At 38.4% G+C, this 18,855-nt stretch overlaps 1 pseudogene; it reads right to left on the bottom strand.

The window, feature by feature from the left end:
• Positions 1–361: 361 nt before the first annotated feature.
• On the bottom strand, positions 362–5,720 carry LOC149138009 (FRIGIDA-like protein 3; annotated as a pseudogene).
• Between the last annotated feature and the right edge of the window lie 13,135 nt (positions 5,721–18,855).

Raw genomic sequence — 18,855 nt, 5'->3', positions numbered from 1 at the left:
AGAGACAGATTGATCCTCTCTGATTTGTCAAACAAATAAAAAAATACCAAAATTATGCATAGAATCATCTTTGAACTGTAAACACTACAGTATATAATAATCTGGGAAAGTGATGAAGCACTCAATACCATACAAAAATAAAATTCCTTAATAGAAGATTCCTTAATAGAAGAAAACACCACTGAAAATTGTGAAAAACTGCCAAATGAACTTTGCCAATCTTTTAGATTTACAGAAACAAAGTCAAAAAACCTCTTCAAAGCTAAGTGCTTACTACCAGCCACATCCAATAGAAAAGGTTTTATGGGGCCTGATAAGATCAGAACATGCTTGACCACGGTAAGATAAGCACCGTACCTACCTAATGTATAAAAGAAGACTGATAAGCTGGAGGAGGGGCAGGCAGTCTACTGCCAAAATGATGGTTGCTGTAATTAGTAGAGGAATTGTAAGAATCGGAACCCAACAACGAAGGCCCCATGTTATCTGATGGATACATATATGGCCTTGAGAGCGAGACTGGAGTCCTATTTCCAACACCATAGCCTGCTCCATATAATCCTTGGTTTGATCTGTCATATGCATTTTGGCCCTGTAGGTTGTAGGATGTAACACCTGGAGCTGCACCAGAATATTGTACTCTATCCAAAGACCTATAAAAGCTTCTGTCTGCACCATTGGAAGAAGCATAAAGAGCCGGAGTTCTTTCATCTGCACTTAACGGAGGCATATATACACCAGCATTTCCTCCATTAGCACGAGGACGCTTAGGTTGAGACTTAACAGCACCTGCAGACCTTTTTCTGTCAGCCTTAGCTTTCTCTAGCTGAGCTACATGCTTTTGAAGAGGATTTGGTGAGAACTGCGATTCAAGTTTGTGCTCCTCAATGCACTTTATAACAGCTCTGTAAGCAGAAAGCTCTTTTGTATTTACTTCATTCTGTAGCAGCAAATAAAAATATCGGTCAAAAAAGGAATTTCCGATATAACCAATAATACTAAGCCAAAATGATCATCACATAACAAGACATTTTGTATAACAGTAATACAATCGTACTTGTGCAACAGTAGAGTTATTCCCGCTTTTTAAACTTGCCTGAGAAGCTTTCTTAGCATCTTTCAGATATTCCTTCAACAAAGGAACAGGTGCAAACTTCTCTGTCAGCCCAAATGCATGAGCAAAGTTGACTGCCTCAATTTGTTTTCAACAAAGGAACAGGTGCAAACTTCTCTGCCAGCCCAAATGCATGAGCAAAGTTGAGTACCTCAATTTGTTTTCCACTATTGACCAGGGTTTCTACAACATCTGCATGAAATTGTCACAAAATTTTCAGTTAATCTGAATATGTCACAAACATTTGAAATACCAAAAGACAGTTTACTGTGAAAGAAAAAACAATACAGAGAACTTCAACGGATTTGTCAATAAAGATAACAGCTATGCCAGCTTGAGAGCATTTTCGTAAGTAAACAGTTCCCCACTCATGAAAGGCCTTATGACACTTTACCATAGCTGATCATCTTCAGGTGCCTTTATTAATATCAACAAAATAACTTACATACAACTTTCTACTTCATAAAAAGATGTCTACCTAGTAGAGGCCACTCAGTATCTGCCTTGCATATGAAATGTTGAGATCTAAAGAAAAGACTACCAACCCCGTCAACTTAGAAACCCGTTCACTGGACTAAACAAAAAACGTTGGGAAGGTTTACTACAGCCAGGATTACCAAAATTTATCTTCAACTCAATCAGCCACAACCAAGTATACTGATAAAATCCACCAGTCCCTCAAAAAAACCAAGCTAGCCATGAATGCCAGAAAAACAACAAAAAGCCTATCTACCAAAATGGATGGAAATTTTGCCAGCCTAGCCACTGAGGCTAACATTACAGAACACCAGCCAACCAAGCTGGCATTTTTGATTCAAGTCCAAGGGAACGACAGAGTTCAGGTGTCTGCCTGCACCGTGCAAATGCAAGAACAAGCTTGCATAAGTCATCTTTATCAAACTCTGACGCAATTCCAAAAGTAGCTAGAAGTTGCAAGAAGGCCTGGGCCTCCAACGAATTGCCATTGGCAACATCTCCTTCAAGGTTTATCTTCGACTTCCATTCATGTGCAATACTTTTGGCTTGCTCCTTTATATTTAAGGGCAGAACTGGATGTTCAACACCCAAAATAGGATCTGCCAAAACAGGTACAAGAGATTCCAGTGATAATGTACAGGCCCGGCGTAGAGCCAGGAGCCCAGACTCTTTCTTGTCACTTGACTTTTGTTCAAGAGAATAAAACCCCTCCAAGGACTCCAACACTAACCGTGGTGGGTCAGTTGCAGAGTTTAATGCAGAGGGAACCTAATTGCAAAGCCCTATTTCCAATTGCAAAAGTCATTAAGAATGGGAAGAAAGGATTTAGGGATTATAATATCTGAAAATTTCTATTTTTAAAGTATTATAAAATGAGTTTAGATATTTATATAACAATAATAAGTGGAAATCAGAAAAAGAAAAAGAAAAGAAAAGAAATTGATTGGAGATAAACTTTTTATAATTTTGTAAATGTTATTGAGTTCCAATGCTCAAACAAAATATTTATAAAAGGTAATTCACTGGTCTGTGGATGAAGCAAGCATTTGGAGGCTAATTCGTGAAGTCTGACAATAAAAGAGGTGAAATTAGAATGAGTAATGATAAGACAGACATCCTTGTATAGAAATTGCAATGAGGTTCTTCTTAAAGGTGACTTAATTGTATCACATTGATTTTGACATGACAACATCAGCAAAATGATATAAAAGTCGTTGCAACTAGTACATCTGTGTTTGGTGCATTAATCACTATATGAGATTGAAGGAATCTGGCGCATTCTCGATCAGAACTATTGCTTGATTGACAACAACATGAGTCTTGTGTTGTACAACAATTGTATAATTGGTGCATTAATCACTGTATGAGATTGAAGGAATCTGGTCGCATTCTCAATCAGAACTATTGACAACAGCATAGGCCTTGTGTTGTACAACAATTGTATAATTTGATTGTGAAGGATTTAAGGAGAAGTAATGTTGTTTTTTCTGATCCTAGCAAGGATTAGCAAATATACTATTTATTGGTCCCTGTGGTATACATTGTTTGGACCTTGTTTTCTCCCTTAATTGTAAGTGCATAAAAATATTAGATTCATAGGACAGGGTACCATTAATCATGTGATCCAATGATCTTGGACGTTTTTTATTGAATTCTTCAAAACTTATTTCCATTTGATCTTCCAAAATGTGAAGATAGTTTTATTGGTTGGAACAATGCTACAACTTACAAGTTATAATAACAGAGATTCTGTTCTGCATAATGCTTTCCACCTTGCAATCTTTTTGTGGATATGGTTAAGCAATATTCTCTTCGAGTAAAGAATAAATTATTGTGTGTAGAGTCATTGGGTTTACTATAGTAATGATCGTAGCATTTTGTAGTCTTTTGTTTTTTGTTATGTGGTTTAGTGGTTGAGACAGTGCATTACCATGTTAATGACCCAAAGTCAAACTTAGAGATCAGAGCCCTCAATTATAAGTTGGTTGAATTTTATGAGATTTATATGCAATATTAATTCAATAATTAAAAAAAAATATAGACTTAAGCACCCTAAATAAACTTCAATTTATACATCTTTAGAATCTCATTTATGCTACATATCTGCATCTTATGTACATTTTCCCATTCCCATGTCGGAATTGTTCCTCAATTTATGCCTTACGGCGTTTCCTTTGCAACATTTGGTGCAAATGCTAGTAGTATAAGGACCTAACAATATGTCCTATGTTTTCACTAACCATACTATTTTTGTTTTTTATAGCTACATGAGAATCTTATCATGTGTCTTGGTGTTTTTCTTATGGCCAACGCTTAAGAGTGAGACGAAAAAATTAGATAGAACTTTTTATTCCTTTAAATTAATAAAAGTTGTTAAACTTACAAAAAATAAATGATTTTCTTTAAAAACCTTTTAAAATGATTGTTTAAAACTCCTTAAATAAATTATAAATTACTTAATATTTTTTCTACCTTTGTTTAAATAGTAGCTATAGCTAAAACACCCCTGGAAACCTTTATAATTACACCAATATTATGTGGGGTAATAATTTAAAAAATATGACTATTTCTATTTAAATAATAGCTCTAGCCATAACACCCATAAAAACCCTTGTAATTACACCAATATTACCCATAACACCCATGGAAACCCTTGTAATTACACAAATATTACCAATATTATGTGTGGTAATAATTTAAAAACTTCGGAAATTTATGCTATGTTAGTGCCCTTGTAATTATACCAATATTACCAATAACACCCATGGAAACCCTTGTAATTACACAAATATTACCAATATTATGTGTGGTAATAATTTAAAAACTTCGGAAATTTATTTCTATTTAAATAATAGCTATAGCTAAAACACCCCTGGAAACCTTTATAATTACACTAATATTATGTGAGGTAATAATTAAAAAATATCACTATTTCTGTTTGAATAAGCTCTAGCCATAACACCCATAAAAACCCTTGTAATTACACCAATATTACCAATAACACCCATGGAAACCCTTGTAATTACACAAATATTACCAATAACACCCATGGAAAACCTTGTAATTACACAAATATTACCAATATTATGTGTGGTAATAATTTAAAAACTTCAGAAATTTATGCTATGTTAGTAATCATAAAAACATATTTTAGATTATAATTCACTTTAATATTTTTATTATCTCAGGTCATAAACACATAGTAATTTGATTTGGTGCGAAGAAAACGCATTTACGATATCTTTAAATTTTAATTGTAATTTTTCCTCACATTACTTATTTTGAGGAAATCCCAAATATATTAAATTAAATTAGTTAAATGATAATAAGTTATTTATTTATTTTAAATTAAATAAGTGGAATTTTTTTAGGTGTAGTTTAATTTATAGATGAAATGATTTTTTTTAATGACATTTTTTTAGTTAATTTTAACCAAAATTCTGTAGAGATTTTAAAAAAATTGAGTTTTAAGTTAGAGTTCTAATTTTTTCAAGATGATGAATCTATTTATACATTCAAAAATAACTTTTAAACAACAAAAAATCACATTATTTTTTAAAATTAAACTCTATTTCATTTATCAAATTAAATTACATTAATTTTTCATATAATGATGATGATAGTTAACGTTCACTGAGACCAAACTTTGTTCTATCAAACCTAAAAAAACCAAATTATTTAGTTTAGTTTAAAATTTTATTCACAAAATACCTATACATATACAATTTTGGGAACTTATTCCATATAAGTGAATCATAAAAACATAGTTTAGATTATGATTCACTTCAATATTTCTATTACATTGTGCCACCGACACATTTTTACTTTGAGGTTCTATTACATTGTGCCACCAACACACATTTTTACTTTGAGACCAAACTTTGTTCTATCAAACCTAAAAAAACCAAATTATTTAGTTTAGTTTAAAATTTTATTCACAAAATACCTATACATATACAATTTTGGGAACTTATTCCATATAAGTGAATCATAAAAACATAGTTTAGATTATGATTCACTTCAATATTTCTATTACATTGTGCCACCGACACATTTTTACTTTGAGGTTCTATTACATTGTGCCACCAACACACATTTTTACTTTGAGGTATATTACGTACTTACACATTTTTACTTTGATGTAAACCTTTGAACAAGTGAGTTGGCTCTCATTCTCTCCTTTCTTCTTCTTCTTTTTTTTTTTTTTTTGAGTGGATCTCTTGCAGCTTATATAGTTGTCAGTAAATGGATATTTTGGAAGAATCAACGGAGCCTGGCATTTGTTAAGCTTGCTGGTCTGCCTTGTTTATGGTGTGGCATTTCTCTCTGAGTTCCCCCTCCTCCATGTCTTGCCAGAGGATATGATAGTCTTCACTGTTGGACTGTATGCCTGCATTGGCTATGGTGTCGGCCAACTTGTTTGCAGTTCTTCTGACTGCTTGAAAGGTGATGCCTTGAATGTTGTTGAGATGGACTTGCAGATCCTTCAGAATTGCCGAGAGCCTCCAGCTGGGTGTGATCCTGTCCACTTGCGTGCCATTTTGAAGTTTCCTCATCATCTTGATGATTATCTCCGAGTCTCCTTCCACTATCAGGGGTAGGAATTTGTAGTGGTCAGCCAGGGTGATGCCTTTGATGAGAGCAATCAGTTCTGCAACGTTATTGGTGTTATTTCCCAGATTTCCATGGTAGATGAGCTGGATGTTTCCCATATGATCCCTAATTGCACCGCCGTATCCTGCTTTTCCCGGGTTTTGCTTTGCCGCGCCATCGAAGTTTAGTTTGAACGCTGGGAATGGCGGTGTTCCCCATTTGTCCCGCTTCATTGCTTGCATGGTCTGGTTCCTGCCTGTTGGATTGGTCCGGGCTTGGAGTTTGAGGATTTGGACAATCCTTTGATCCTTTGGAGATAGGTTCCCCTCTTGCTGCGTTATATCCATGGCGTGGATCGTTTCTGTAATTAACTGCCTTGCTTTTTCCAGAGGATCCAGACCATGGCCCCCGGAATGAGGTTCCATGCCCTATTGATCAGATTATTGTTTGACATGGTTGATCGCCAATTGCTCAAGGTAAGACCGATTGAGTCTCTATTTCTGTCGGTTTGCCTAAAGAAAAAAGCCATATCATCCCATAGCGCACAGGCGGTGGGCCATGTATTGAGAATGTGGTTGAGCGTTTCATTTTCATTCTCGCAAAGGGCGCATCTGGAGGGTCTGATGAAGCCCTGTTGCTGTAGATTGTTCCATGTGAGCGCTCTGTTGTGCATGACCAGCCAGGAGAACAGAGTTATTTTGGGCCAATTGCCTCTGGTCCATAGGGCGTGCCATCTGGGGTTCGGTTGCCAGTCTTGTGAAGCAGCGCTGATTCTGTAGGCTTCCTTTAGATTGAAAGTTCCTTTAGAATTGTTTCCCCATCACAGGATGTCTTTTCTGGTTGAGGTGAGGATTCTGCGCTGTTCTAGCTGTTGTAGGAGTTGTTCTATGTTTTCATTGTGGTCTTGTGTTGGCCATTGATCTTTGGTTAGCCATTTTTGCCAGGTGGTGGTCACTGTTTGTGGTTGCCAGTAATCTGCTACCTTTATTAGCCCTGCCCCTTGCATGTCATTTTTGAGTGTAGTCCAATCTGGGTGGTCCAGAGGAGGGAGTTGCTGCCAAGCATCTTCCCAAAATAGGGCAGTGTTGCCTTGGTGCACTTCCCAGAAGCAATGCTGCTGAACAATGTGTCGATTTTCCCATACTTTGTTCCAGAGGGGAGAGCCTTGAGTGCTGCCTGTGAGCCTGATGAGGTCTTTGTCCTGTATTTGATTTGTGTACTTTGCCTTCCACAATGTGCCCCAAAGGGAATTAGGATTCTCCACCCATCTCCACCATATTTTTGCTACAATAGCCTTGCTTAGGATTTCAGGATCTCTTAGGCCCAGACCTCCTGCCAGCTTTGGTTTGCATATGTCTGTCCACTTGAGGAGGGCCCATTTGCGCTTCTTTGAATCTTCATTCCAGAGGAAGGACCGCTGGATGTTTCGAATGGAATTGTAGACTGATTTGGGCGCTGCAAGGGCTGAGAGCATATAGGCCGGCATTGTTTGAAGCACTGATTTGACCAGTACCAGTCTGCTGGCCATATTTAGGGCTCGATTAGTCCAGCTGCTTAATCTGGATTTCATTTTGTTGAGGAGGTCTTCCCAATTTGCAGCTTTGGGGGCATGTTCTGAAAGTGGTATGCCGAGGTATTTGGTTGGAAGGGAGTTCCTTTGAATCTTGAGAATTTTGCTGAGATTTCTCTGCACAGGAATAGAAGTGTTGAAGAAAAATAATTTGGATTTAGCTAGATTGATCTCCATACCTGAGGCTGCCGTGAAAGTACTTAGCACTTTGATGAGGGTTCGAGCTTCCTTCACTGTGGGGGCTCCCATAAGCATTGTATCGTCGACAAATTGCTGATGCGTTATTGTAGGTCCCTGCTGCACAGCTTTGATGCCTTTGAGCTGATTTGTTTGGACCGCTTGAGATAGGGATCTACTGAGGCCCTCTGCCATAATGACAAAGAGAAAAGGTGACAAAGGATCCCCTTGCCGTATGCCTCTAGATGGCCGGAATGGTTGTAAGGGGCCTCCGTTCAACATGATTGAGAAGAATGCTCCTGTGACCATTTCCATTATCCATTTTATCCAAATCTGACTAAAGCCGAAAGCCTTAAGGATTTCTCTGATATATGTCCAGCTGATTTTGTCAAAGGCCTTGGAGAGGTCAAGTTGAATGAGCATAGCTGGGATTTTTTGAGTTTTTATGGAATGCAGCACCTCCTGGTTGAGAATGATGCTGTCCGTTATCTGTCTTCCTTCAACATATCCGGACTGTTCATGAGAAATGATTGAGGGAAGGATGGGTTTGAGTCTGATGGCCATCAATTTTGAGAGGATTTTATAGATGACGTTGCAAAGTGCGATAGGTCTGAATTTGTCGGGTGAATCAACATGATCAGATTTGGGGATGAGGGTGAGGAAGGTAGCATTGATAGCTGGCAGCACTCTCTTGGTTCTGTGGAAGTTCTTTATCAGATTAAAAAGGTCTGCTTTGATGATGTGCCAGCAGGCTTTGAAGAATTCGATTGTAAAGTCGTCTGGTCCAGGGGCTTTGTCAGAGGCCATGGTGAAGACGACATCTTCGATCTCCTGCTCAGTGAATTCTCTTAAGAGAAGGGAGTTTTGCTCCTCCGTTACTAAGGGGGGAATAGCACTAGTGATTTTGTTGATAGCTTGGGTTCTATCTTGATTGGGCTCAGAGAGCAGTGACTGGAAGTATAGATTTAGTTCTGATCCTATTTGCTCTCTGGTTGAGACTTTAGCACCATCATCTTTTTTGAGAGATAGAATACGATTGTTGGCTCTGTGTTGAATGGTTGATTTATGGAAGAAGCTTGTGTTTCGTTCCCCATGCTTCAGCCACTGCACCCGCGATTTTTGTTTCCATAGCAGCTCTTCTTGTCTTAACCTGTCTTCCCATTGCTTTTGGAGGTTTGATTCCTGAGCTAGCCTGTCCTCGTTAGGCCCGTCCTTGATCATTGATTGTTGGAGGCCTGCCATTTTTTCCTCGAGCTCTTTTTTGGCTTGAAAAATGTTACCAAATGTGTTCTTGTTCCAGGATTTGAGCTTTGTTTTAATGCTCTTGAGCTTTTGCTGAAATATGTACATAATGTTGTCGCTCTTTACAGAGGTTTGGGTCCACCAACTTTGTATATTTTGCATGAAGGTTGGGTGGTCTATCCAGAATCTCTCGAACCTGAAAGGCCAGTTTTGGGGCTTGATCATATTGGTGAAGTGCAGTTGTACTGGCCAGTGATCTGATCCCCCAATGGGCAGGATGTTGGCTTCCATGTCTAGATTCTGGAGCATGATGGATTCCGATATGAGGAACCTATCAAGCCTTGATGCAACCTGTCTATTTCCCCCCTGCTTATTGTTCCATGTGTGTAGACCATTGACTGTGGGAACATCAATGAGTTTAGATGCTGCTATGAAGGTGCTGAAAGCTTCCACATCTTTATCCAGTCTTCTTAGGCCCCCTTTCTTCTCTGCTAGGTTGGTGATCATGTTGAAATCTCCACCTAGGATCCAGTGGTTGGCACCATGGTGATGTCTGATTTCGTTCAAGTCTTCCAGCATCTTGAACTTCTCCTGAATTCGCTGAGGTCCATACACATTGGTGATGCATATCGTTTGTTGTGAATCTGGCATGTTGAAGATCATTGATAGCGAATGTTTAGTGGACAGAGCATTCTGCAAAAAGAATTTGTTTTTGTTCCAGAATATTAGGAGCCCTCCTGCCTGCCCAATGGCTTCTGTGCTTGTGCATTGAAAGCCTTTTGCAAATAGTTTCTTGAGCGTTTCTATGCTGCTGGCTGAGCATTTGGATTCTTGTAGTAAGACCAGGTCTGGAGATTGCGTGAAAAGACGATTTTTAAGGATTCTTCTTTTGGAGGTGCCATTTAGCCCTATGATGTTCCGTGTTGTTATCTTCATTGAGAAATCTTCGGTGTGGCTAGGACCAGAGCCCTCATCTTTCCTTCATTTATTAGGCGCCTACCGAGTTCTTGTATTTGTTGCTTTGTTGATTTTCTGCCCCATTTTCTTCCTGGACCTTTGGCTTGTATTGGTCCAGGTCTAGGTTTGCTTGGATGCCTGTTTGGCTGCTTTCTCCCCATTGCTTTTTAGCTGCATTCTGATTCAGATATTCTAACTGCAAGTATGCCATTTCGATTTTCTCCAAGTGTTCCTGGGGGATGGCATTCACACCCTGTTTGGACCATTGCTCGTTGACTTCCTGGAGATCCAGGTCACCCAGAATTTCTTCCAGAGGATTGGTGGGAGCGGTTGAGGGCTTCCGATTTGGCTGGTTTTCTGTGCAGGGAGGGGTGTGCAGAGGAACGAAGCTTGTGTCGCTGTGGTCTGAGATGGGTTGCGGGATTTGAAGCTGCTCCTTGATTTGGGGGTTGTCCGAGCTCGGGATGGAGGTGGTTGAAGGGTTAGATGGTAGAGGCTTCCCGGGTGGATCTTAAGCCGGGGGGGCTTGGGATTTCAAAGGGTTTTCTAAAGGATCCTGGTTGCTTAGAACTTGAAAGCTATTTTGCTGGGTGAGGATTGGGTTGGAGGGGTTTTTTAGAGGGTTTTTCCCTTTCTGCTTTTTGCTCTTCCTGGTAACAGGGATGAAATCTGGGGATGGGTTGTCCGCTTTGTCTGTTTGGGGTTTAGTAGTAGCCATATATCAAAGGTTGAGATTTCCCTCAAAAGTAAAGAAACATGCTAAGAGCTCCTCTAAGAGCTTGTCTAAGAGTTCGTCTTCCTAGAATGTGAGGAAACATGTTAACGGCCTAAGACACAGATTCAAAGAAATAGGCTAAGGAAATAGGTTAACGACCTAAAACCCAGATGCAAGGAAATAGGTTAGGTTAACGACCCAAGACCCAGAGAAATAGGTTAACAAAACAAGACCCAGATGCATCTGGCAAGAGTGAAAGCCTGTCTTCTTATGGACTGCCAACGAGTTATTCTATGTGGGGTGGTTTTCCTTGAATAATGGTGATGAGTGAGCCTACGTTTGTGGATAACAATGAAAGATGATTGTCCTCATTGTTGGTATGACAACTCAGTTATGATAGGTTTCCCACTGTGTGAAAAGAGATTTACCTTAAAAGTAGCTATGTCATTTATGCTCTTTTACTTAAATTGATTAATTAAAAAATGTCATATGAACTTGTATTATATGAATTTGAGTTTTTTGCACATGTGGTATTAGTAACCCATGTATTGACTCATCATTTTGTAACAAAGCCTATTTATAAGTTAAAATTCTCCATGGTAAAATGGGGTAAATTTCTATGGTTAAGAATCATCTTACATATTTTTTAATGGCATAGTCTAATTTATAGATGAAATAGACTTTTTCAAGAAAGAATGTGATTTTTTGTTATTTAGAATGCATGTTTGAATGTGATTTTTTGTTGTTTAGAATGCATAAACGGATTTGGCGTCTTGAAAAACTTTCGAGCCATTCAAATTCTATAGATTAAACAATTTAAACTCAAGTTTTCAAAAAACTCTCAAGCATTTTGATTAAAATTAATCACAAAACATGTCGTGAAAAAAAGTCATTTCATCTATAAGTTAGACTACATCTTATTTAATTATATATATATATTTAATTCATATATTAATTTTTTTAATAATTAATAATAATAAGAATAATAATAATTTGAAATAAAATTATAATTTAATCATTTTTTTTTTTTTTTATTTTTTTTTTTTTTTTATTTTTTTTTTTTTTTTTTAATTTTAGCATTGTAATATGTATTATAAAATAAGTGTTATGATGTTTATGAGTATTTCTCATAATTTAATTTCAAATTAATGTCAAGTGCCAATTAAAATTTTAAAATTTCTTTAGTCCCAACCCAACAAACTTCTTTATTCTATTGTTTGTTCCAAAATGCATTCCATGAAATATGTGTATTCTATAAAATAATGGGGTAGATTCAAGCAAACATTGGTCCAAATGTAGATCTAATATGCATAGCTGGTAGATTGCATTTTTGTGATATGCTACTAGAACAAAACTAGAAGCACGGAAGAGTGTTTGTCCCAATATGAAAATCTTGGGTCCCCAAAACCATGTGATGATTTCATATTGGGTCCCAAAACCATGTGATGATCTTAGGTGAAGAAAGAGAACGAACCAAAAGTTCGCCTTTATTTATGTAGGATGGATCAACTTGAAAGAATTTCCCTTTCCAAGTAGTCGAATAAATAATTTATCAATATAATAAATTTTAAATAAATTATTTTTATAATATTAAGTGGAAAAACAAAATATTATTTAGTTTTAAAAAGGAAATGGTACTTTTAAAAATACCATTACCTAATTTGTTTTTTTCCCTAATTTTTTCCTTATAAAGTCAACGACGAACCTTTGCTTGTACTCTTTAGATTAACCAATCATTTAGCTAAGGATATAGAGGACCATTTTTCAGCTTCGTACATCACTGAACGAAGTCAGTAAACCTTGACAAAAAGTTCCTAGCTTGTGAACTGTAATTATATCAATCTTTCAGCCACAGTAAGTGCAACAGCTAGTCAAAAAAAATTTCAGCCAACCCACATAATTGACAGATATATTGGAAATTAATGATGCTACATGTACAAATACTGTTACATGACTAATCATCGTTGGGCAAAGCTACTGGAGTCTACAAAATTCGCTACTGTGGAGATAAGTGGCTATCAATTTCAGTGAGCAAAGCCACTGGAGTTGAAAAACTTCCTCAGTTCAGCATGATGTGATGGGACCATCAATTAATTGGAACAGTCAAAGTTACAGACAAGTTGAATATCCTTGGTAACTGTCGTGATCCAGAACCATAAGATAGCTGTAGAATTCCTCTGACATGACAGTCAAATCATCCATAGCTTTCTGACCAGTCTGTTTATGGTTGTTGGGACTTGACAGCTTATCCTGCAATATCTCGGACTTCTGGGAAGGGAACTCTGTTTCACTCTTAATCACCAGATCGAACTCAGAGTTTAAGGAACCTTGGATTTCGAAGCAGCATCGCTGCAACATGAATTATTGTTTTTTGGGCCATCAGTCGTTCCTATTGGTGTCATTTAATTTATAATCTGAGTTAAATATCTGTTCCAGTTCCTTCGGCCCATGCCGAAACTGCTTCATGGCATTTTTCAAAACAAAGGGCATGATAGTGTATTGGAACGAGCGCCACTATGTCACAAATGTTTTGTGGTAATTCTCTTTACCAATTTTAATTTGGGTGGTAAGCCCGAGAATTCATTTGTAAATGAATAAGCTTCTTCTCCTCCAACATTCTTCATGACTTTCTCTCTGAAAGGGGTGGGGAATGGATCATGGACACATGGGCTGTTCAATTTTTTCAAATCGACACAAATTTGAATTTTGTTTGTCTTTTCCACTGCACAATTAGTGGATTAATGCACATTGACTCTTTCATAGGCTCTATGATACTTGCTTGCAGCATCTTGTCTAGCTCCTACCTAAATTTTTGCTTATAAATGGGACCGACACAGTAGGGTCTTTGGCATACTTGCTTCATACTTGGTTTCAAAGTGATTTCCATCCCCCCTAGCTCTCCCACTATACCCTTCATCTCTACAAAAGTGTTAGGAGTGAGTTTGGTATTCATGCAGTAGGTCAAAAAATATTTTAGATAGTCTATTCTTCCCAATAATCTCTGACCATTGCGAACTTGGGACTATTCGCAGTACTAATTTTCACCTTGTGCGTTTTTATAGGCTTCGTATGGTTTGATGCAACAAAGTCTAGCTATGGTCCACTCACATGTCGCTCCCCCTCGGGCTCTGGGATAATTAGATCCCTAGGATCATCATAATCATCATCTTCCCCTGCAACACCATAACAATATGCCAATTTTCGAGTACTCTAACAATTTTGGTGAAAATCACAGTGTGGGACCTCCTTTGGCGTGGTCCTTGGTTTTGGTGTGGATATTTTATCTTTGATGTTGCACAAAGCCTCATCTATCAATGGATCATCCGATTCAAATTTAAAATTAAATATAAAACTTTTTTCCATTGCTGCCCAACCTTTAGTGCCTCGTCGTAACTCCAACTTCATGTACTAGTTTCATGGAATGTCTAATGTGTGCAAAAAATGGTGTACCCACTTCACTTCCAGAATGTCTTCATTTCTTGTGACACACTTCTCCATATGAGCAGATGGGGATTCTTCACCAGTATACCGTTCATCATACTCCCCAACATCCAAACCAAACCTAATTTGCAACAGGTGTCTACACTGTTGCCATGTCTTTGTGTGCACCTTGTGCATTGCCCACCACTGCATGGTAGTAGCTTTGAGAGAATTGTCTAGTGCGGGAAACCAAAGATGGTTTGACAATTGCACCTCAAATTCCTTGACAAAGTAACAACATCTGTTAACCTGTCCAAGCGAGAAGGTTCCCAAACTTCTATGTCGATCCACCACACATAACTAGTAATATGAGCATATCTTCTAGTGGACACCTTGTGGAGGCGTTGTTGCCAATTTTCCAGCGCCTCATAAGAATTTGGCAAACATTAATTAATGCTTCACTAACTCAATGTACCATCCATAGTCGAGTTGACATAATTGTCGCGTCAAGCTATGATATTATAGATATTATCGATGTCGACTATGTCGAGGTCCTCTCTTACAGGTTCGATGTAGCAGTCCCCCTCCTTAACATCCAATGGCATGACTACCCATAGATATCCAATTTCAAAAATCATTTGTTGCTTCTTCAAGTTAATAATGGCTTGCTTATCAAATGCCCAATCAATACCAAGTAACATCAGGGACGGGTCTGTATCATCCACAATTTCAATGGCTTCAAACTCTGCTAGACTCTCTACTTTGTTAATATTCACTTCAATATATGCTAATTGTTTGATGGGGAATATTCGATATTGATTGGCAACACACAACTAGATCGAAAACCATACAAGCTTGGGCTTGCACATCAACTCACATGTCTCCATTGCACATCAAAATTTGTTATTAGCCTATTTTCTACACATGACTCAACCTACATGAGCTATTATTCCATTGACTTTTCTACATGGCTTTGACCCTTTATTTTGCCTAAATTTCTCTAGTGCCTCTGGCTTTCCATGATAGAAGGATGCAAATTTCCTAGTGCTATGGGCTTCCCACTTTATTCTTGCGCAATTTGCCCCTATCTCACCCTTTCATGCCAACGCAATTGGTCTACTAGAATCTCTCATTCTCTAGGAGACATGATTTAGAGATTAGCTTTATGAATTGGATAGGGGCGAATTATTGTGGAAGTTTCTTAACTTTTCTTCCCCTAAACGTCGAAATGCATTCTCCTAGGGAGACCTACAAGCCTATATATGCCTATGATTCCAAAGGGTTAGGCTAGTTCTAGTTCGACTAGAGTGGTGGAGATAGTGAGATCTAGTGAGATTATTATCTGAGAGCTCTTTCACTTTATGAGGCAAGGGAAGGCTAGGCTACCAAGTTGGAGAAGGAGCTACCCTAGTGTTGAAGGTATATCATGTATCAATTTTGATTATTAATGCAAGTTATTGATTCCCCTCCTATGTACTTGTCATTTTGTTGATTATATTCATGCTGGTTTATTATATGAGATAATATACCCTCTACGGAAGGAAATTGTCCTTGTTTGGTGGTGATTGTGTGCAAGATACAGGACACAAGATTGTTTGGAGTGAGATCCTCATGTGAAGATGAAGCTTTATTGATTTGCATTAGGTGCAACATCCATGATCAACCCATGAGGGATCAAGTTCCTTATTCACCCATCTTCTTGAATGGATATGCATGGATGTATGGCATTGCATGAGGAAATCATTTGCTTGTTTGATTGATTGCTTGCATGCTCTTACAGTCTAGTGATATTTAGGCAAAGGTTATAGAGTAAAAGGTCCTTGTGGCTGTACATTCATAGCCATAACACATCAGACTCTTTACTTCATCAATTTTAACTCTAGTATATGCTAACCGATCGATGGGGAATATTTGAATTTGATTGGAAATGCACAACTGGATCAAGGACCATACAATCTTGGGCTTGTGAATCAACTACCATGTCTTCTTTGGAAAAATATTGACATCAAAACCCAAATCTAAGATATTATTTTCCATATTATATTTTTTTTTTTATCTAGGCACTAAACCTTAATTCCTTATTTATCTGCGTTATGTACAACACCTGATTTACCATCCTCAGAGGTACATGTGCAAAATCAACTTCCCTCTCTTGTGCACAATGATCATTGGTTTCATGTGTGCCGTCAGATCAATAATCCCACGAATTCTCTCCATAGCCTATTCATTTTTCTTCAAATTTAAACAACTAATAATTTTTTGGAGTGGGCTTATCTCCCATAGAGTAAGTTCAGGTGGAGGCTCGTTGTAGATTAGCGAAACATTATAAACGGATGGCCCCTATAGTTATTTGATTTTCTTTGGCAAGGCTGAACCTCAGAGGAGGCTCTGCAACCATCTAGACTCACTAGTGTTGCATCCATGCCTGTTCCTATTCCACCTATGGTCACCACACACACCTGAGGGTAGCCTTGTTAGACTTCTGTTGTGACCATCTGTACATTTGGTCTGTGCCTCTCCTGCCATTTTTCCAGTAACTACGAACAACCTTCTGTGGTGTGGTCGAGTTGCCTGCAATATGTACAAGCTATGCAAGGATTCAGAAATTCTCTTGCCAAATGTCTTGGTTAACCATAATTATAGCAGATCACTGGCCTTCTTCAATATCTAAAACCTCCTTGCCCTCTTGCAAGCAGGCCCTGTCCTCTCCTTGGAGGTATTTTCCATCAAGTTGGGGCAGGATAATCTCATGCTTGATATTGTAGTGCACCACCATCACCTCCCTTTGCCTTATGTATGAGGTAAGTGTTGGAGGTCCTCTCATGCATCAACTCTAATGCATGGCAAAAGTGAATGTCATGCCTGACAGATTTGCATAAATCACATAAACGAGTCCTTGCAAATATCTGGTACTTCTACATCATTGGGAAGTTCGTTGGTGGGTGCCCCTGCAAATTACAAATCTCACACCATATCCCCCTGCTGGGCGAGTGGGTTCGTCGCCCCTTTAGCCACATAATTTGTCGCTGTGAGACATTCCTTGTGGTGGTGTCCCTCTCTCCTATAGATCATGCACCACACCTGCTCATGTTTTTCCTTGCTCTTTGTAAGGTCCTACAATTATAGTGTCAACACAACTAGCTGTGACTGCACTTGTGCCATTCATGCATTGCTCTCCCTACCTATTGGCATAGCCTCTAGCGACATGGCTATCTCCAACACCTCCAATTGAGAAGTCACCTTTCGTTGCATCAATGAGATCTAGATATGTGGTAAAATCCATGCTATGAACCACTCCTAATGCAGTGCATCAATGATTTGGAATGTTAGCCAATCCATCAAAATTTGAAACTGCTGGTTGTACTCCCATATTGACTCACCATTGCTATGCTCAATCTCCTTACTTTTGGTTCTATGCTAGGACTTTGACTTGGGACTATGGAATTCCCAACAAGGCATGTTTGATGTTTTCCAATACTGAAGATTGTCTCAAGGGCATATTAGACTTATACTTTATATACAACATTGGCGCACAGTGTCGAAAAGTAGTCTCTAACTGAGATATCTTTGTCCCTTCATCTGGGATCTGTTTGATAGTCCATACTACTTCACACATGAACTAACGATGTTATGAATATTCAATTTTGGTTTTTTGGAATACTAGTAGCCTTAACGTAGAGTCAACACCAACCATGATTGGTATTTTGGTGCCTACCTGTTTAAAATTCACTCTCTATCATAGGCATAATAGCTTGAACTGTTTCTCCCACCCGCTCTCCCTAAACTTCTCTTGTACCTACACCTATTTCTCCTCCTTCAACTTTTACCTCTCCTTCCTTGTTATCACTTTCACTGTCCAAATTTCTACGACGTCTGATTTTGATAACCAATAAAAGGAAACAAACAATGGAGAGTTTACCTCAGATTCAGAAGGTGTGCGTGGGGTCATTGGTTCGATCCAAGGGATGCCTATGGCTTGGATGATGGGGTGTAGAAGATCCTTTGCACTGACCTGTTCTTCCTCCTCCTCTGTTCCTTCTTCGCCAATACTCAAACAATGCTCTCCCCTTTCTCTTGTTCTGTCGCAGTGACCTTTTCTTTTGTCTTTGGTGGAGGGCCCTCTCCATGGCACTATGCTCCACTCCCGATGCAAGAACTCTTCCTCTACACCTATCTTTGGTCTCTCTCCTTTTCTATATTCATGATGACTTGAGCCTTCTCTAATTTGCATGCTTCGATTTTGAAAGAAATGCCTCATTTTTAACCTTATGTCAGAGATCGACTCTTTAACAATTCTCTTCCTTGTGTCTGAGCCACTTACATACTTGGTCCCACTACACAGAGTCCCAACTGTGCTACTCTCCTTGCCCACTCTTTGTGATAATGAGCAAGTCTTTGTTGGTCTTGGACTAACCATGCTAGTAGAACTTCTCCTTTTGGGAGATCTCTACCCCCTTTGCAATTCTTCCTCTAACATCAAATCAACTACATCCCCCAACATTGGTCTCTTTCTTAGCTTCCTTTCCTGTTTGTCCTTTAAATCCTTAGTTCACTTGTTGCATACTTCTTCTAACTCTGCCGCTCTTCACA

The sequence above is a fragment of the Pinus tabuliformis genome, chromosome X (assembly GCF_031772625.1).
Source record: "Pinus tabuliformis cultivar Carrire ecotype Pingquan chromosome X, CPIR1, whole genome shotgun sequence".
Taxonomy (NCBI): domain Eukaryota; kingdom Viridiplantae; phylum Streptophyta; class Pinopsida; order Pinales; family Pinaceae; genus Pinus; species Pinus tabuliformis.
Note: the sequence above shows the minus strand (reverse complement) of the source record. Positions and strands in the feature narration are given on the sequence as shown.